The sequence below is a fragment of the Pipistrellus hanaki genome (assembly GCF_964339955.1).
Source record: "Pipistrellus hanaki genome assembly, contig: scaffold_74, whole genome shotgun sequence".
In the NCBI taxonomy this organism is placed as follows: Eukaryota; Metazoa; Chordata; class Mammalia; order Chiroptera; family Vespertilionidae; genus Pipistrellus; species Pipistrellus hanaki.
Genome location: NW_028182261.1, coordinates 82,300 through 96,735, shown reverse-complemented (window position 1 = coordinate 96,735; position 14,436 = coordinate 82,300). Strand labels below are relative to the sequence as shown.

Here is a 14,436-nt window from a genome sequence, read left to right as displayed (position 1 = left end):
AGAGAGGACTTGGGCTTCGTGTTTTTGTCACTTGGGCTGGGAATCCATTGAAAACGATCTAGCAAAGGGTGTGTTTTTGTTTTTGTTTAATATTTGGGTTCTATAAATGTCTCAGGAAATGTCTGTTATAAACATCAGACATTCTGGTGTTTCTTCTGAGTGTCGTCCTAGGTCCTCGCGTAAGGGGACACCGCTAGGAACAAGAGCCCAGCTGGTGTGGCTCAGTGGTTGAGCAGCAACCTCTGACCTAGGGGCTCACGGTGTGATTCCCGGTCAGGGCACAGGCCTGGGTTGCAGGCTCCATCCCAGTGTGGGGCGTGCAGGAGGCAGCTGACCGTGATTCTCTCTCATCATTGATGTTTCTCTCTCCCTCTCCTTTCCTCTCTGAAATCAATAAAATGAAATAAATAAAAGTAAAGAGAGCGCGGTGAAGTGCCCACATGTGCTGAGCAAGGCTCACCTCCAAGATATCCCAAATGTCACTTCTGCTCCGGGCCCGGAGGACAAAGGCAGGCGGAATGGCCTCCCGGGTGTGGGGATGAGGCCCTGCGTGGTGTGGGGTTGGCATGTGTTTCAATGGCAGGCAGAGACACAAGGAGTATGTTTTCCTACTCGGTTTAATGCACCTCAGATAATAGATTTAAATGCAACACTACTAATACAGAATAAAACAATAACTGGTATTCAAATGGCTATTGAGCGCCCAAAGGTCTAGAAACAGAACTTTAGACTTACAGGGAATCTTAGGACACAGCTTCATAAAAAAAATAAATAAAAAAAATAAAAAAAAATGGGGGGGGGGGGCCCTAACCGGTTTGGCTCAGAGGATAGGGTCCTGGGTTCAATTCCGATCAAGGGTATGTACCTTGGTTGCATACTCAGTCCCCAGTAGGGGGCATGCAGGAGACAGCTGGTCGATGTTTCTAACTATCACTCTCCCTTCCTCTCTGTAAAAATCAATAAAATACATATTTTTTTAAAAAGAACATTAAAAAAAGGGGGGGGGGTAATGTCCTCCATTTTTTGCAAACCTCTCTCCCCATCCCCCTTCATCCCACCATCTCTCTCTCTCTCTCTCTGTCTCTCTCTCTCTCTCATGCACACACACACACACCCATCACACCCATGCACAGACTCACTGCCTCTGCAGCTGTCTCCCTGCCTCCTCTGGTCTCTGTAACAGGAGTGACCCCTCACAGCCCTGAGCACAGAGTGCTGCGCCCCCGCCCCCCATCCCCATCGGCCTACAGGCCTGTTTCACTCCATATTCAACCCGTTCAAGCCAACCAACGCCTTCCTCTGTGCTGTGACTGGCTCTTCGCCGCCTATTAACACGCTCATGTCTCTCCCTCTAAAAAAGCAAAACCCGATTTCCTGTGGCTGCAGCAACCGAGTGCCATGCACCGGGCGGGCGCTGGGACAACAGGAATCCCGAATCCCAGTCCCACGTCAGAACCTGAGATCCAGGTGCGGGCAGGTCGGTTCCTTCCGAGGCCGGGACCAGCACCGGTCGGCGTCTTTTCCAGCTTCTGGTGCCTGGAGCTTGGGGACCGAGAGGCAGCAAAGCAGCCCGTGTGGTGGGAAGCGGCTGGATGGAGGGAAGCGAGTGTCCCTGGCAGAGCCCGGAGGAAAGGCGTGCTTTGTTTTATTTTCACATTTCGGCTTTGCTGGAAGCACCTGGCGGGCTCCTTAGGAGGCACGGACCTGGGCCCCACCCCTAGAGTCTCTGCTTCTGCACATCTGGCCCGTGGGTCCGAGAAGCTGTATTACTTTTATTTTTTTTTATTTTTTATCATATGGATTTATTAGAATATGAAAAAAAATGGTTTCTTCTGTAGAGGCAGCAGAGCAGCAGCTGTGGTGGCTTTGAACGTGGCTGTCACGTCACCCTTGCATGGTAACCTCCGCCCAAATCAGCACTGGCACGGAGGGGGACGGGTGAGCGCCCGCTGCCCAGTCCACCGGGAAGAGGGACTCTGACTATTACGCGGTCCTCGGGGAGTGCCCCGGGAAGGACAGACTCCACTCCCCCCGCCTGGCCATGGTAGCAGTGGGGATGGGACTGTGTGCCTGTGAGCAAAGGCTCCTGGGAGCCTGGGACTCTGCCCACCCACCAGCCCCGGCAGGGTGGGCAATGCTCAGGGGAGGTCTGCTCCCTGGGGACTGGGCCACAGCCAGCTGGGTGAGAAGCTGTCTTTCTAACAGGCCCCCGGGTGACGCCGAGCTGCTGCTGGTCCAGGGAACACACTTTGAGAACCGCTGCGCTGATGCAGCCTTTGTGTGCGATGCAATGAGCTAGTGTCCTGCCATAGCCATGCAGGCAGGGTGGTGATCGCGCCGTTTTCCTGCTTAAAGCAGACGTGGGCCTGTGACAGGAGGCACTGGAAGACCGTGCTGCAGAGCGGGCTGCGATCAGGGCCGCGGAGGAACACAGGGCACCGGGCTCCTGGGGCCCCCGAAGGGAAACCGGAGTGAGGGATCTGCTGTGTCTCCTCGTCACAGACGTTCCAGAGCATGACACTTGCGGTAACAAAATTGCAACGTGCAAGCAGCGTGCCCTCCTCTGCTCTCTTCACGGCAGGGACACGTAGGCAGCAATGGCTTCCTCCCGCACCAGCTCTCGAGTGGCGCCGCCGGGCCTCCTCCGCACCGAGGGGAAAGCTGGCCCGCCTCCACGACCCCTCGTGAACGCGGAGACATCTCTCGGGACTTGATCCGAACGTTAAAGGGGGACTCTGGAATTGCACATCGCTCCGGAGCCGCGGTTACTGTGACTGGTGTGTGCGGAGAGGGAGCGGCGGCACGGAGCACCACGGCCCGGTCCCGAGCGCTGGGAAGCAGCCGCGCGGTGCGGGAGCCGGAGGCCGGGGTTCGGCCCGGGCGTCCGTCGGCGCGGTGAGGCGGTGTTCGCGCTCCCGGGACAGGGCCGCGTCCCCGGGGGCTGTTCAGAGCCAGGCTTGTTTGGCTCGCAGCGGGCGCTCCCCGGGGATGCGCGGCGCGCGGGCTGAGCTGGGAGGCGCGCGGCCAGCAGGAGGCTCCCGGGCCGGGCAGGCGCGCGCGCGTGTGTGCGCACGGCGGGGAGAAGCGGGGCGTGTGCACGGCACGGGCGGGACGCGCGCCAGAGCCGGCGCCGCGGAGCGAAAATAACGCACAGAACCCAGGCCTGGGGAACCCAGCGGGTGCACAGGGAGGGCTATATCTGCGCCCCGCGGCTCAGCGCGCTAACACGGAGCGGCTGCACCAAAGGACAGGGAAGGGAGCGGCGCGGCTGCCCGCGGACCCCGGGCGGGCGCTGGCCCCCGAATCCCTCCACGCACCCGGGCGAGCAGAGCGCGCGCCCACTCATTCCCACCCGGGCGCGCTCCCCGAGCGATCTGGGGAACCACAGCGCGGGCGGGAATTAAGGGGGAAGGAGAGGGCGTGGCCTGGTCCAGGCCAACCAATGGGCCGGGGAGGGGCGCGGGGGGGCGGAGCTGAAGCAGAGCGCCTATTGGCCAGTATGCAGATGCGGTGGGGTCACGTGCCAGGGGCCGGGACGACTTCCTGTTGGAGGCCAACTCGGGGCGGGGAAGGGGGCGCGAGCGCCCCGTCTGGCTGGAGCGGGGGGAGGGGGGTTCTTGTCAGTTAGAGCAACAAGATGGCCGCGGTGGCAGCTCCGCACCTCAGCGCGACGGCCCGGGGAGCCGCAGCCGCCGCCGCCGGCCCCGCCGCTCCGCAGCCCTGAGCGCCGCCTCGGCCGCCGCCGCCGCTCCTGACAGGGCCGTCCGCGCCCCCGCCGCGCTCCTGCCGCCGCCGCCGCCGGCCCGCCCGAGCCGGAGGCGGTCGGAGCGCAGCCGGCCGAGCGCCGAGCGCCGAGCGCCGCCGCCGCCGCCGGGGATCCCGGGCCGCGCCGGAGCCGCCGTCCCGCCCGCGGGCGCGAGGAGGAGGGCGCGTCGCGGCGTCGCCGGGGCCGGACCTGGACCTGCCGGGACGCGCCGCCGCCCACCCGCCGCCGCCGCCGCCGCCCGCGCCGGGACCTGAGCCCGCGGCGCCGGCGCTGAGCGGGCCCCCGCCGCCCGAGCGCCCCGCAGGCCTCAGGGCGGCCGCCCGGGCCGCCGCCGCCGCCGCCGCCTGCAGGCCCGCGCCGCCGGAGCCCCGCCGAGGAGCCGCCGCCGCCGGGGACGGAGCCCAGGTGAGCGCGGGCCGAGCGCCGCGGGCCGCCGCGGGCCGAGCTGGCGGCGCCTTTGTTCGGCCCGGCCGGCCCGCAGCGGAGGGGCGGCGGGGCGGCGGGAAGGGTGCGCGGCGCGGGCGGCGGGAGTCGCTGCCGCCGCCGGGGTCGGGTGCGCGCGCGGCGGGAGCGGTTCGCTGCCCGGAGCGCGGGGCCGGCGGGCGGCGCGGTGACACCTCGGTTGCGGCGTTTTGAGCGGACGCGGGCGGCGGCGGCGGGCTCTCGGTCGCGCTGGTGGCACGCAGGGAGCCGAGTGTGTGCGGGGCAGGGCCCCGGCGGGAGGGGCTGGGGGAGAGCACCCGGCGAGCTCCGGGGAGGCGCGGGCCGCGGCCTGGAGCCGGCCTGCAGCCGGGGGGCTGGCGCGGCGCAGGCTGCCGGCGAGGCGCGGGAGGCAGGGAGCCGCGCCACCTCCCAGCTGCCGGCGATCGGATCGCGTAACCCGAGCGCCGGGCCGCCACCTCTGCCCCGCGCCCCGCGGATGAGATTTAACGGCTGGAGCCGGGGCCTCTGAACCGTGCGATGCGAGCGCAGGGGCTCCCCGCGCGGCGGCCCGGCGGAGGAGCCGCTCGCCCGCAGGCTCCGCGGGCGGGGAGGGGGCGGGGAGGGTCCCGCCGAGGATGCAGGATCGCCGCCGGGATGCGGCGGGCGGGGGAGCGGCAGCGCCGGTCCTGCTGCTCCGACGGCGGTTCGGGGCGCGCGGCGGCGGCGGGGGCTCCGCACCGGCGGGGCGCCGTGCCTGGAGCCGTTGCCTCCCAGCCTCGGTCAGAGCGAACCTCCATTTGGTGTGCTCGCTTATTTCTAGGCATGAGCTGCAGATTCTGAACTCAAAATGGTGCTCTGTAGCGGTCCATCCCCAGCGCCGTGAGGAGTTGCAAGCTGGAGGCGCCGGGGTGGTTACAGCCATTGTGTTGCCGGGGTTCGGGTTTTCTGTCCCCGGCGTTCAGGCCGGCGGCCGCGGCCGGCGTAGGGGTCAGGGTAGGGTGACCACTGTCAAGAGGCCGCCAGGTCTCTGGACGTAATGGACCCTGCACACGGCTTATTGCATGCACCCGGCTCCCTCCGTCCAGGATGGAGCAGCGGTGGGATGAGCTGGGACGCTGGGAATGAGGCTCCAGTGATCCCAGAGGACAGTGGTGGCCGGTCTGACATACGGAGGGGATGCTGACGATGGAAGGCCTGGGTTCCAGACTCCGCTCGGTTCTCTGAGAGAGTACAGGGTCAGACCCAGCCCGGGCCAGATGAGCTCGGTTGGCAGAGGGCACCTTGAGGAAATGCACATCATCTCCGAACCTCGGAGGCAGTGAGGGCTCGGAGCACCTTTCAGCCTGGCACCTCTAGGTGCTTTGTTGGGGAGATGATGCAAAATGAGGTTTTAAAATGACCAACCCAGTTATGGCATCCAAATTTACTTCATTGTCGCTGTTTACAGAAGACAATGGCCTGAATAATGGTTACTTTGTTTGCCTATGCTGAAAGTTTGTGTTCTTTCTACAGAAAGTTCTATTTCCATAGGATAGAGGGTCTTGGAAGCTGCTGTGTTTTATTTTTCACAGGTTGGGTCATGAGAAATGGACAGCCTGGAAAGTGGTAATAGTAAAATTATTAGTTATGTTAAGTCATACTTATGGTGGCACAATAATTTCTTTTACTTAGCACTTCCTTAGCCAGCGGAGCATCTACAGTCCCAGATAGAAGCATATGAGGCCTTTATTATGAGAATCTCGTTCTAGAGGCCTGATTCTGAGTCTTCCAAGCTTCTTGTCCAAGTCAGGGACAGCCCTGACCAGACCCTCTGGCTGTTATTGCGGTCTGACATTAAGAGGGGGGACACCAGGCTGCCGTAGGCTGGGTCCGCCCTCATTTGGGTTCTGGCAGTTAAATATGTTAGGAGTAGCCTGGGGTGTGTGTAAATGTTGATTTTAGATTTCATTCCTTAACAGTGTTTATTATTATCCTTTTCCAAGTGGCACATGTTTAACCACTTCCACAAAGATTATTTGTAACAGGTTTATATTTATACTTAGTTGGCTCGGGGAATTTTGGAACAAATAGTTGCATTATAGTGCTGATTGTGAGGGAAACCGGGCAAAGTGTTTCATTTAACACTCAGTGATTAAAAAATGTCCTGGAGGAATACAGGAAACTTTAAATTACAGTATTTCTCACCATCACCACCTTTGGTTAAGCAGCCAGCTTTCCTGAGATAAATTTGTGCTTTTCCAAGGCTGTCACCTGGCGCCCTTCCAAAGCCTGCTGGGGGGGGGGGGGCAGCAGCTGGGGGGCAGCTTGTCCTCAGTGAGGACACCTTTCCGGCGGAAGAGGCGGAAGTACATTCCCAGGGTTGGCTGCGATGGGGAGCTTGCATTTCTCCCCCTCCCAGGGAGGGTGCGAGGCCCTGAATGTAACTTACTCTTGCTGGACTCCAGAAAGTGATGCTCATTTTAAATTTAAAAAAAAATAGTGTATTTGTCCAGTATTTGATTTAAGAATATGGAATGTCTTTGGCATCATATAACTTCCCAGACAGCTTAGCATGTTAAGGCTGAAGAGCCATTTTGAGGCGCCTTTGGAGCTTCCCCTGCAGGGATTACCGCCCTGAGAGTGCACGCTTTCTCTTAGGCGACTGCTCTCCGCCCAGCAGGCTTACTGTGCAGAGGCGACATCCAAGGAGATTCTAAAGAAGGAGCATAGATGGCTGTGTGCATATCAGCGTAGCATATGAAATGCCTGAGATGTGGAGATGGAGCAGGGAGGCTGCTGAGCCCAGAGTAACTGACGCCGGTGGGAAAGGCGAGGAATGGAGGACCCGGCCGTAACCGGAGCCGGACCGAGGAGCGAGGGCGCGGGCAGGGGGCCTGAGCAGACACCGTAGACGGTTCTCGTGGGAGTGGGGAACCAGGGCACTTTTGTTTTGGTTTGTCGTCCTTCATTGAAATTGTCTTGGCTTCTCATCTCATGACTTGGAGACAATCGAGTGGGTTTTTAGCTGTATCCCAGCTTTATTTCTGAGGGCTTCTTAAGTTATAGAAATCCACGGGAGAGTACTGAGTTGTGTGCTGGGGTCATGACGGCTGATTTCACAGTGAAGGGCTTTAGTTGCTTAATTAAGACACTTAATACTTTCTTTTTGGTTGGAGATGTCACAGATTGAAGTGGGGAGAGCAGACCATCAAATGAGAGTGAGCCTTCTTTTTAAAGGCAGATTTCAGGTTTTCTTTCAGCCCGTCTAATTATGATTATCCAAAATTTTACAAATTAAATAATTGTTCAGTCATGAAGAGAGAATTCTTTACTTTGCAAAATAGCATAAATGATCTTTCTTTAAATAGACTTTAACTAAAGACGTTCTCAATTGACTAGTGTATTTGTCCATGTAAACATTCACTTTATGTACAGCTTTTCAGGAATACAATTACTTAAAGATATAAAGGTTACTTTTCAGAAATAACGATATAACCTTGTAGAATTTGTATGTCTGACATTGAAACGAAGAAATATGTCATCCTTGCCCTCTGAACTTGTTTGAACAAATGGATTAATATAATCCTATAAGTTTTCTGTTGTGTAAATCATGCACTTGAACTATAACTTATTTACTTTTTAAATTCTCCAACTGGGATGTGACAAGCTTTTGCACGTTAAAAACATGGTGAAAATGCATACCCTTCGTGCCAGTGTTTGGAGTTTCACCAAAAACTCTTTCCGTGGCCACAGCTGCTTTCAGAGGACGAGGGAGCTCAGCGCCTGCAGGGTGGAGAGCTGTGCTAGGCTTTCTCCTCCGGCCCAGACACGGCTGGGCTGGGAGAGCCTCGCGCTGGGCACCGGCCACGGGCATCACTGCTGCGGCCCAGAGAGCGCTCGCACCGGCCTGTGGCTGCGCGCCGCGGCAGGAGGGTGGCCTGGAGGCAGTGGCACGTGCTTTAAGCTCCCAGTGCTCCGTGCGGCTCTCGGCTCTCGGCATTCCTGCTGGGCACGGCCGCTGCTTTCTGGTTCAGCAGGATTGCGGGTGGGCAAGAATGGCGCTTGGGAAGTGCTTCTTCGCGGCGATGGCTACATACTCGCTCTAGGAATGGGCGTGGTGAGCTGTCCTCCACAGCCTCCCCACAGGGCCTCGGTGCTGAGACACTCCCGCTGGAGAGGGACAGCCCGGAGTCACCTGGCATCTCTCCCGGGTGGATGGATCTGGCCTGGCTGGTTCCCACCTTACTTCCTCATAAACCTTTTTTGACACCAAATAACTTTAATTTTTTACACAAAGTAAGAAAATAAAGAGTGCAAACATGCCAGCTCATCAGCACTGTGCAGTGTTTTCTGTGGCCAGTAAATGTTGTTAGCCCTCACCTGACGCTGCTTTTCCCATTGGCTTTTTGGAGAGTGGAAGGGAAGATTGAGACGCATCGATTGGCCACAGATGCACCCTACCTGGGATCAGGGATTGAACCTGCAACTCAGGTCATGACCAGGAATTGAACCCATGACCATTCGGTGAGCTGGCCAGTGCGCTAACCACTAAGCATACCAGTCAGAGCTGAATCGCTTTTTTTGTTTAGAGACTCTGTTTTCTTTTTTTAGAAATGAATGCTGTGCTATATCTTCATAATGCCCTTGCTCTGGAGGCCTGAACTGCAGGCCTGCAATACCACAGTATCCAGTTAGAGTGCTCCCAGCAGCGGACCCCTAAGGCTGAGTCCGTTCGAATGGGCAGCCAGGCCAGTGCAGGCGCAGCTGCGTGCCAGGTGATGACGGGATGTGTGCTTTGCTGGGTCTTGTGTGCACGGCCTCCCTTATTAAGACCAAGGCCTCCAGCTGACATCAATTGCTCAGGTTGAGCCTGCCGAAGGTATTGTTTACATTTTATTCCCAAAGATGATTTCGTTTTAATTACTCTTTTAATAAGCGGGAAATCTAAGCTAAAGTACCAATGGGGAATAACGTGAGGTCTGAGATGGGGAGATGGCAGCCGGGCCCAGCTCACCACTTCTCCCGTTCGCTGTGAAAGGTGCCAGCGGAGCTGCCCGGGCGGGGGCGGGCACGGGTCCCGCTGACCGCTGTTTTCTTACACTGGACGCAGTAGGAAGTGCTGCCGGGAGCGAGGGGGCGTGTGGGGAGGGCAGTGATAGGCTTTGTTCTGGAGGAGACTGGCGCTTTAAAGGAGACTTCCTGGGTGCGGAGAGGAGGGGAGGGCTGTGGGAGCGGGCACATTGAGTCACTGGGGCACCTGGGGGGGGGGCGGGGGGGTAGTCAGAAAGCACCTTCTCAGGTGCCCAGATGTCCACTTACACACACTCCGCCCTGGGCACAGCCAGGGTCTGAGCATCACTCTGTGGTAGTGGCCAGAGGCCTGGTGTCTGGTCCTCATATGCTCCCGGCAAAGGCTTGGTTTTATTTATTTCCTTTTCTGGATGAGCAGCGGGAGGACAGACAAGGGAAGTTACGGCTACAAGATCCTCCGGCGTGTAGGGGGGGGAGGCTGAATGTCAGCTCAGGCCCCTTCAGAGCCTTCCCCGTGGATAAGCACGAGGCGCACCGGTTAATGAGCGGATTTTCTCAATCGCTGGAGTTACATATAGGTTGACATAGATGCGATTTCATATGTATGCTATTTTGTTGTATTGACAGCAAGCTTCAAAATGTCATATGTCAAATTTGCTGAAGGTGTTGACATCATAGATATTTTTGCACTTAAAAATGCCAAATTTTGTGCCAAAAAAAAGAGCATTTGCGGGAAGTTTTAATTCATTACTTTATTTTGAAGAAAAGAGCTGCTGAATACTTCAGGAAGCTTTTGGTGAACATACTCCATACTTGTGAACGCTGGTTTAAACGCTTTAAAAGGGATGATTTCGATGTGAAAGACAAAGAACGTCCAGGTCAACCGAAGAAGTTTGAAGACCAACAATTACAAGCATTATTGGATGAAGATGCGTGTCAAACTCAAAACAACTTGCAGAAAGATTAAACATTGCTCAGCAAGTAAACAATTTCCGATGGTTTACAAGCAATGGGAAGGATTTTAAAGGAAGGAAAATGGGAGCCACATCAACTGAACGAAAGACAAAGGGAAAACGGAAAAGTCTTCAGTAAAATGTTGCTTCAACGGCACGAAAGAGTCTTTTTTGCATCGAATTGTGCCTGGCGATGAAAAGTGGATTTATTTTGAGAATCTCAAATGCACAGAATCATGGGTTGATCCAGGTCAACCATCAACATCGACTGCAAAGCCAAATCGCTTCGGAAAGAAGACAACGCTCTGCGTTTGGTGGGATCAGGAAGGTGTGGTGTGTTATGAGCTTCTAAACCCATGTGAAACGGTTAATACTGATCGCTACCAAGAACAAACATCAATTGGAAATCACTGTGATTGTGAGATGACGAGAATGGGCCAGAAGACACGGCAAAGTGATTTTTGCTTCGTGATCACACCATCACACACTTCAAAGCCAGCTAAAGACACGGGAAAAGATCTTGCCTGGGAAGTATGAACCCACCCGCCGTGGCCATCAGACCTGCTCCGTCAGGTGACCGCTTGTTCCGATTGAGGGCACACGCACTCTCTGAGCAGCACTTCAAAACGTAAAAGAAGTGGGAAATTGGGTCTCTGAATGGTCTGCCTCAAAACAAGAAAAGTTCTATTGGGACGGTACCCACAAATTACCTGGAAGATGGGGAAATGTGTAGCTAGCGATGGACACTACTTTGAATAAGGCACTTTTGATGTTTCTCTTGAATGTGGTGTTTTCTTTGATGACAAAATCCACATTAGCCGGTCCCCCTGGTAGCTGGAGGGTTTGAATGAGGCCTCTCCGCTCTGCCGTGTGCGGTGACAGTGGCTGTGCCCGCTGGACGCTGAGGAGCGTCTGCGGCTCCGCAGCACCGGGTCAGGGAGCACTCACTGTGGGCGGAGGGGGGCGGGGGCTGATGTTGAGTAATTTGCCTGAGGCCAGAGCCTTAGTGTGTGTGGGTCCTCTGCTGCCTCTGCTCTCCCCCCGCACCTCCCCTCCTGCCCCCGGGCTCCGCAGAGGGGCAGCAGCGCAGTGACGGGCAAACAGCAGGTGGAGCGGTTTCTGGGGGCGTGTGAGAGGATGAGATGCTCGGAGGAGTTCAGGAGCACAAGAAAGAGGTTTACCTCGATCGGCCTTGTCTTCCCAACCTTTGTGACCTCCCTTTTAAAAATCTGCTTTCCCCTTTCCAGGTGTTTTCTTCCTCGTTTGTTTTGGGAGGGTGTGTGTGTGTTTACATTGCCTTTCCTGCAACTTAGCACTCCGTAGGCGGTCTGAGACAGCAGGGCCTGCTTTCTTTCATTTCCGTGTGCTGTGTTCCGGAGCCTGTTGCTTTGAAGATACGAATTGGCAGCTGGAGAAAGGACCTGAGCTTTATAATCGCTGTAGCTTTTGGTTCTTGCCCAGTGCCATCTTCCCTCCCTCACTCAGCAGTCACCTGAGCTCTGCCGTCAGCTCGTTCAGACAGAGGAGGGTCCGCTCTGTGGGATCAGCTCTCGGGGGCCCAGATCTGGTCTGCGCATCTGATCTGCTTTAATTAAAACACTACCAAATGTTACACAAATTTCCTGTCTAATGGGGTCACAGCCCCAAAGAGTATAATTTTGGGCTTTAAAAACATGAAGCCCGCAACACTAACTTGGATGTGCTTATAAGAAGCGTTGTTTAATTTGAAATTCCCTCTTCCCCTGGCTGTCCGTCTGCGTACAGAAAGCAGCCTGGCTGGCGGGTCGGAGGCTCGGAGCGCTTACAGGCCTTACAGGCCGCAGCAGCTTTTCCTGAGCATTATCTGACAGTTAGCGCTCCCGACTCCGCCTTGGATCAAGTGGGAGAATTCTCTGGAAATGGTGTCCCCTGTGAGCTAACGGGGACGGCTGGAGGGAGCTGGTGTGGATGGGCGCTGGCGCCTTTCTTCCCTCCCGTCCAGCCGCTGCCTCTTCCATCCCGCCGCAGTGGGAAAGCAGTTTCCCTCCCTGGACCCGTTTCCTCCGCCTGATACCGCTCTCCTGGTTCCTCCCCACACGACGGGGCAGAACGGGCGGTGCCAGCCCCTCGCTCTCCTGTGCTCTGACGGTGCAGGGCCGCCCGTGGTGCTTCTGGCTTGGTTCACGGCTCCCAGGGGAGAGATGTTAGTGGTGGTTGGCGGAGAGACTTGTGGGTACAGAAAAAGTAGGCGTGGGGTATGGATCTTGTCTAGGAATTCGGACAGTGTGAGGATGTTAGCATTTTAGTAAACATGTGCTGTAGTCTGATATTAGTATGTCCACGTTTTTAAACGTCTAGCTGGACACCTAGGACTCCTGATATCATTATCTGCTCATTATTAACACCTCCATTAGTCACATGCTTTCATGTGATGACATGTACTTCACATCCATGCTTAAGGAGCTTAAATGGGCTTCTGTCCTTGCAGGTCGCACTCTAAATGGCCCACATTCCCAGCATAGCACCAGACTCCCATCTTTATGCATGTGAGTGTGCTCTCCACCATTGACACTCGCCTTTGACCTCGCTCAGTCCCGAGACTTTAAGTGCCACACATTCCCGACGGCTCCTGAGCTCTGTCACCCGCCGGGACTGCTCCATGATGCGGCCTCTGCCTGCCGCTCGTTGTTGGCCCCGGACCTGCTCCCATTCACCTGATTTATGTTACATAAACCTGCTGTGTCAATGGATTCACAGCCCAAACAGGATAATTTGGGGCTTTAAAAACATAAAGCCCACAACACTAACTTTGATGTGTTTATAAGAAGCATTATTTAAATTTGAAATTCCCTCTTCCCCCTGACTGTCCGCCCCAGTCAAACCTTTGGAGCCCTCTTCCTCCTCTTTCTCTCCATGCACAATCCATAAGAAATTAGACGGGTTTTTTTAATAACCAGGAACAAAGGAAAGATCACAAGGAAAGTTAGAAATATTTGAACTGAATTTAAAAACCCCCACAACATATCAAGATTTATGTGATACAGAAAAGTTTAAAACTGGGAGAATCCAAGATGGCTGCTCGGGTAGGCAACTAGCCGCAGCCGCACACAACAATTTTAATAAAATACAACTAAAATATAAAATGGACATTACCCAGAACTACAGGAAAGTCGACTGACTGGAAATCCTACAACAAGAAGCAAGGAGAAAACCAGAAGGAAGCGCGGAGGAGCTGTAAAAGCCTAAGGTACGGAGACACGCGGCGCACGGAGAGGACGGAGCCGGAGAGGAGGGAGGCCGAGTGCCTGGCGGGCGTTCCCAAGCGGAAAGGAGATAAACACTCCGACTGTGCTGGGCCCCCGACTGCTCTGAACCCCCGTTCTGGGCCAGACCCCGGGGACTCAGGCTCAGCCATAGGGAGCTGGGCTGTAAGTCGGAACCCTGGGGTAGCGGAGAAAGGAGGTCCCGGAGGCGCGCACACTGCCCCCAGAGAAGGGCCGGCCGGCTGTGCCGCGGGATTGCCCTGACGGGAAGGAGACTGGGGCTCCAGACTGCTCTGAACGCCACCTCCAACTCCACTTCCAACTGAACTGAACCCCAATACCGGGCTCATTGGGGGAGAGCATAGACTGTTTGGCAGCAGGCGAAAATCGAGGGCACCTTTCTCTCAGAGGCGCCGGCAGCGAGCACTGAAGGACCCGCATAGGGCGGGGCTGACGGAAGCCAAAGCTGCAGGCTCCACCCTGAAACCCCGTCCCATCTGTAACTGCGAAATGCGACAACAAAATAGATCACAAACGAAAGAAATGGAGGACAAAAAGCGTCTGGATATAGAGTTCAAATCTACGCTTATAAGGTTTTTCAAGAATTTCCTAGAAAAGATGGATAAGGCCTATGAGGATATGAAAAGAGACCAAGAAATGATAAGGGAACAACAAGAAATAAATAATACATTGTCTGAAATAAAAAATATTCTACAGAGTCCTAAAAACAGAAGGGAAGATCGCAAGAATCAAGTCAAAGATTTGGAACATAAAGAGCCAGAAGACACTCCTCCACAGAAGCTAGAAGGCAAGAGAATCCAGAAAATTGAAGATAATGTAAGAAACCTCTGGGACAACTTCAAGCGAACCAACATCAGAATTATGGGGGTTCCAGAAGATGAGAGAGAGCAAGATATCGAAAACATACTGAAAGAAATAGTGACAGAAAACTTCCCCCACCTGGTGAAAGAATTTGACTTACAAGTCCAGGAAGTGCACAGAACTCCAAACAAAAGGAATCCAAAGAGGACCACACCGAGAC

At 55.6% G+C, this 14,436-nt stretch overlaps 1 protein-coding gene across 1 annotated transcript in view; it reads left to right on the top strand.

Moving 5' to 3' along the window:
- The first annotated feature begins 4,053 nt into the window (after nucleotides 1–4,053).
- Nucleotides 4,054–14,436, top strand: part of TNRC6C (trinucleotide repeat containing adaptor 6C) — a 63,820-nt gene continuing 53,437 nt past the window's right edge. Inside the window, exon 1 of the mRNA XM_084907402.1 lies at nucleotides 4,054–4,171. The gene's annotated coding sequence lies outside the window, so the exon portion shown is untranslated. The remainder of the gene's footprint in view (nucleotides 4,172–14,436) is intronic.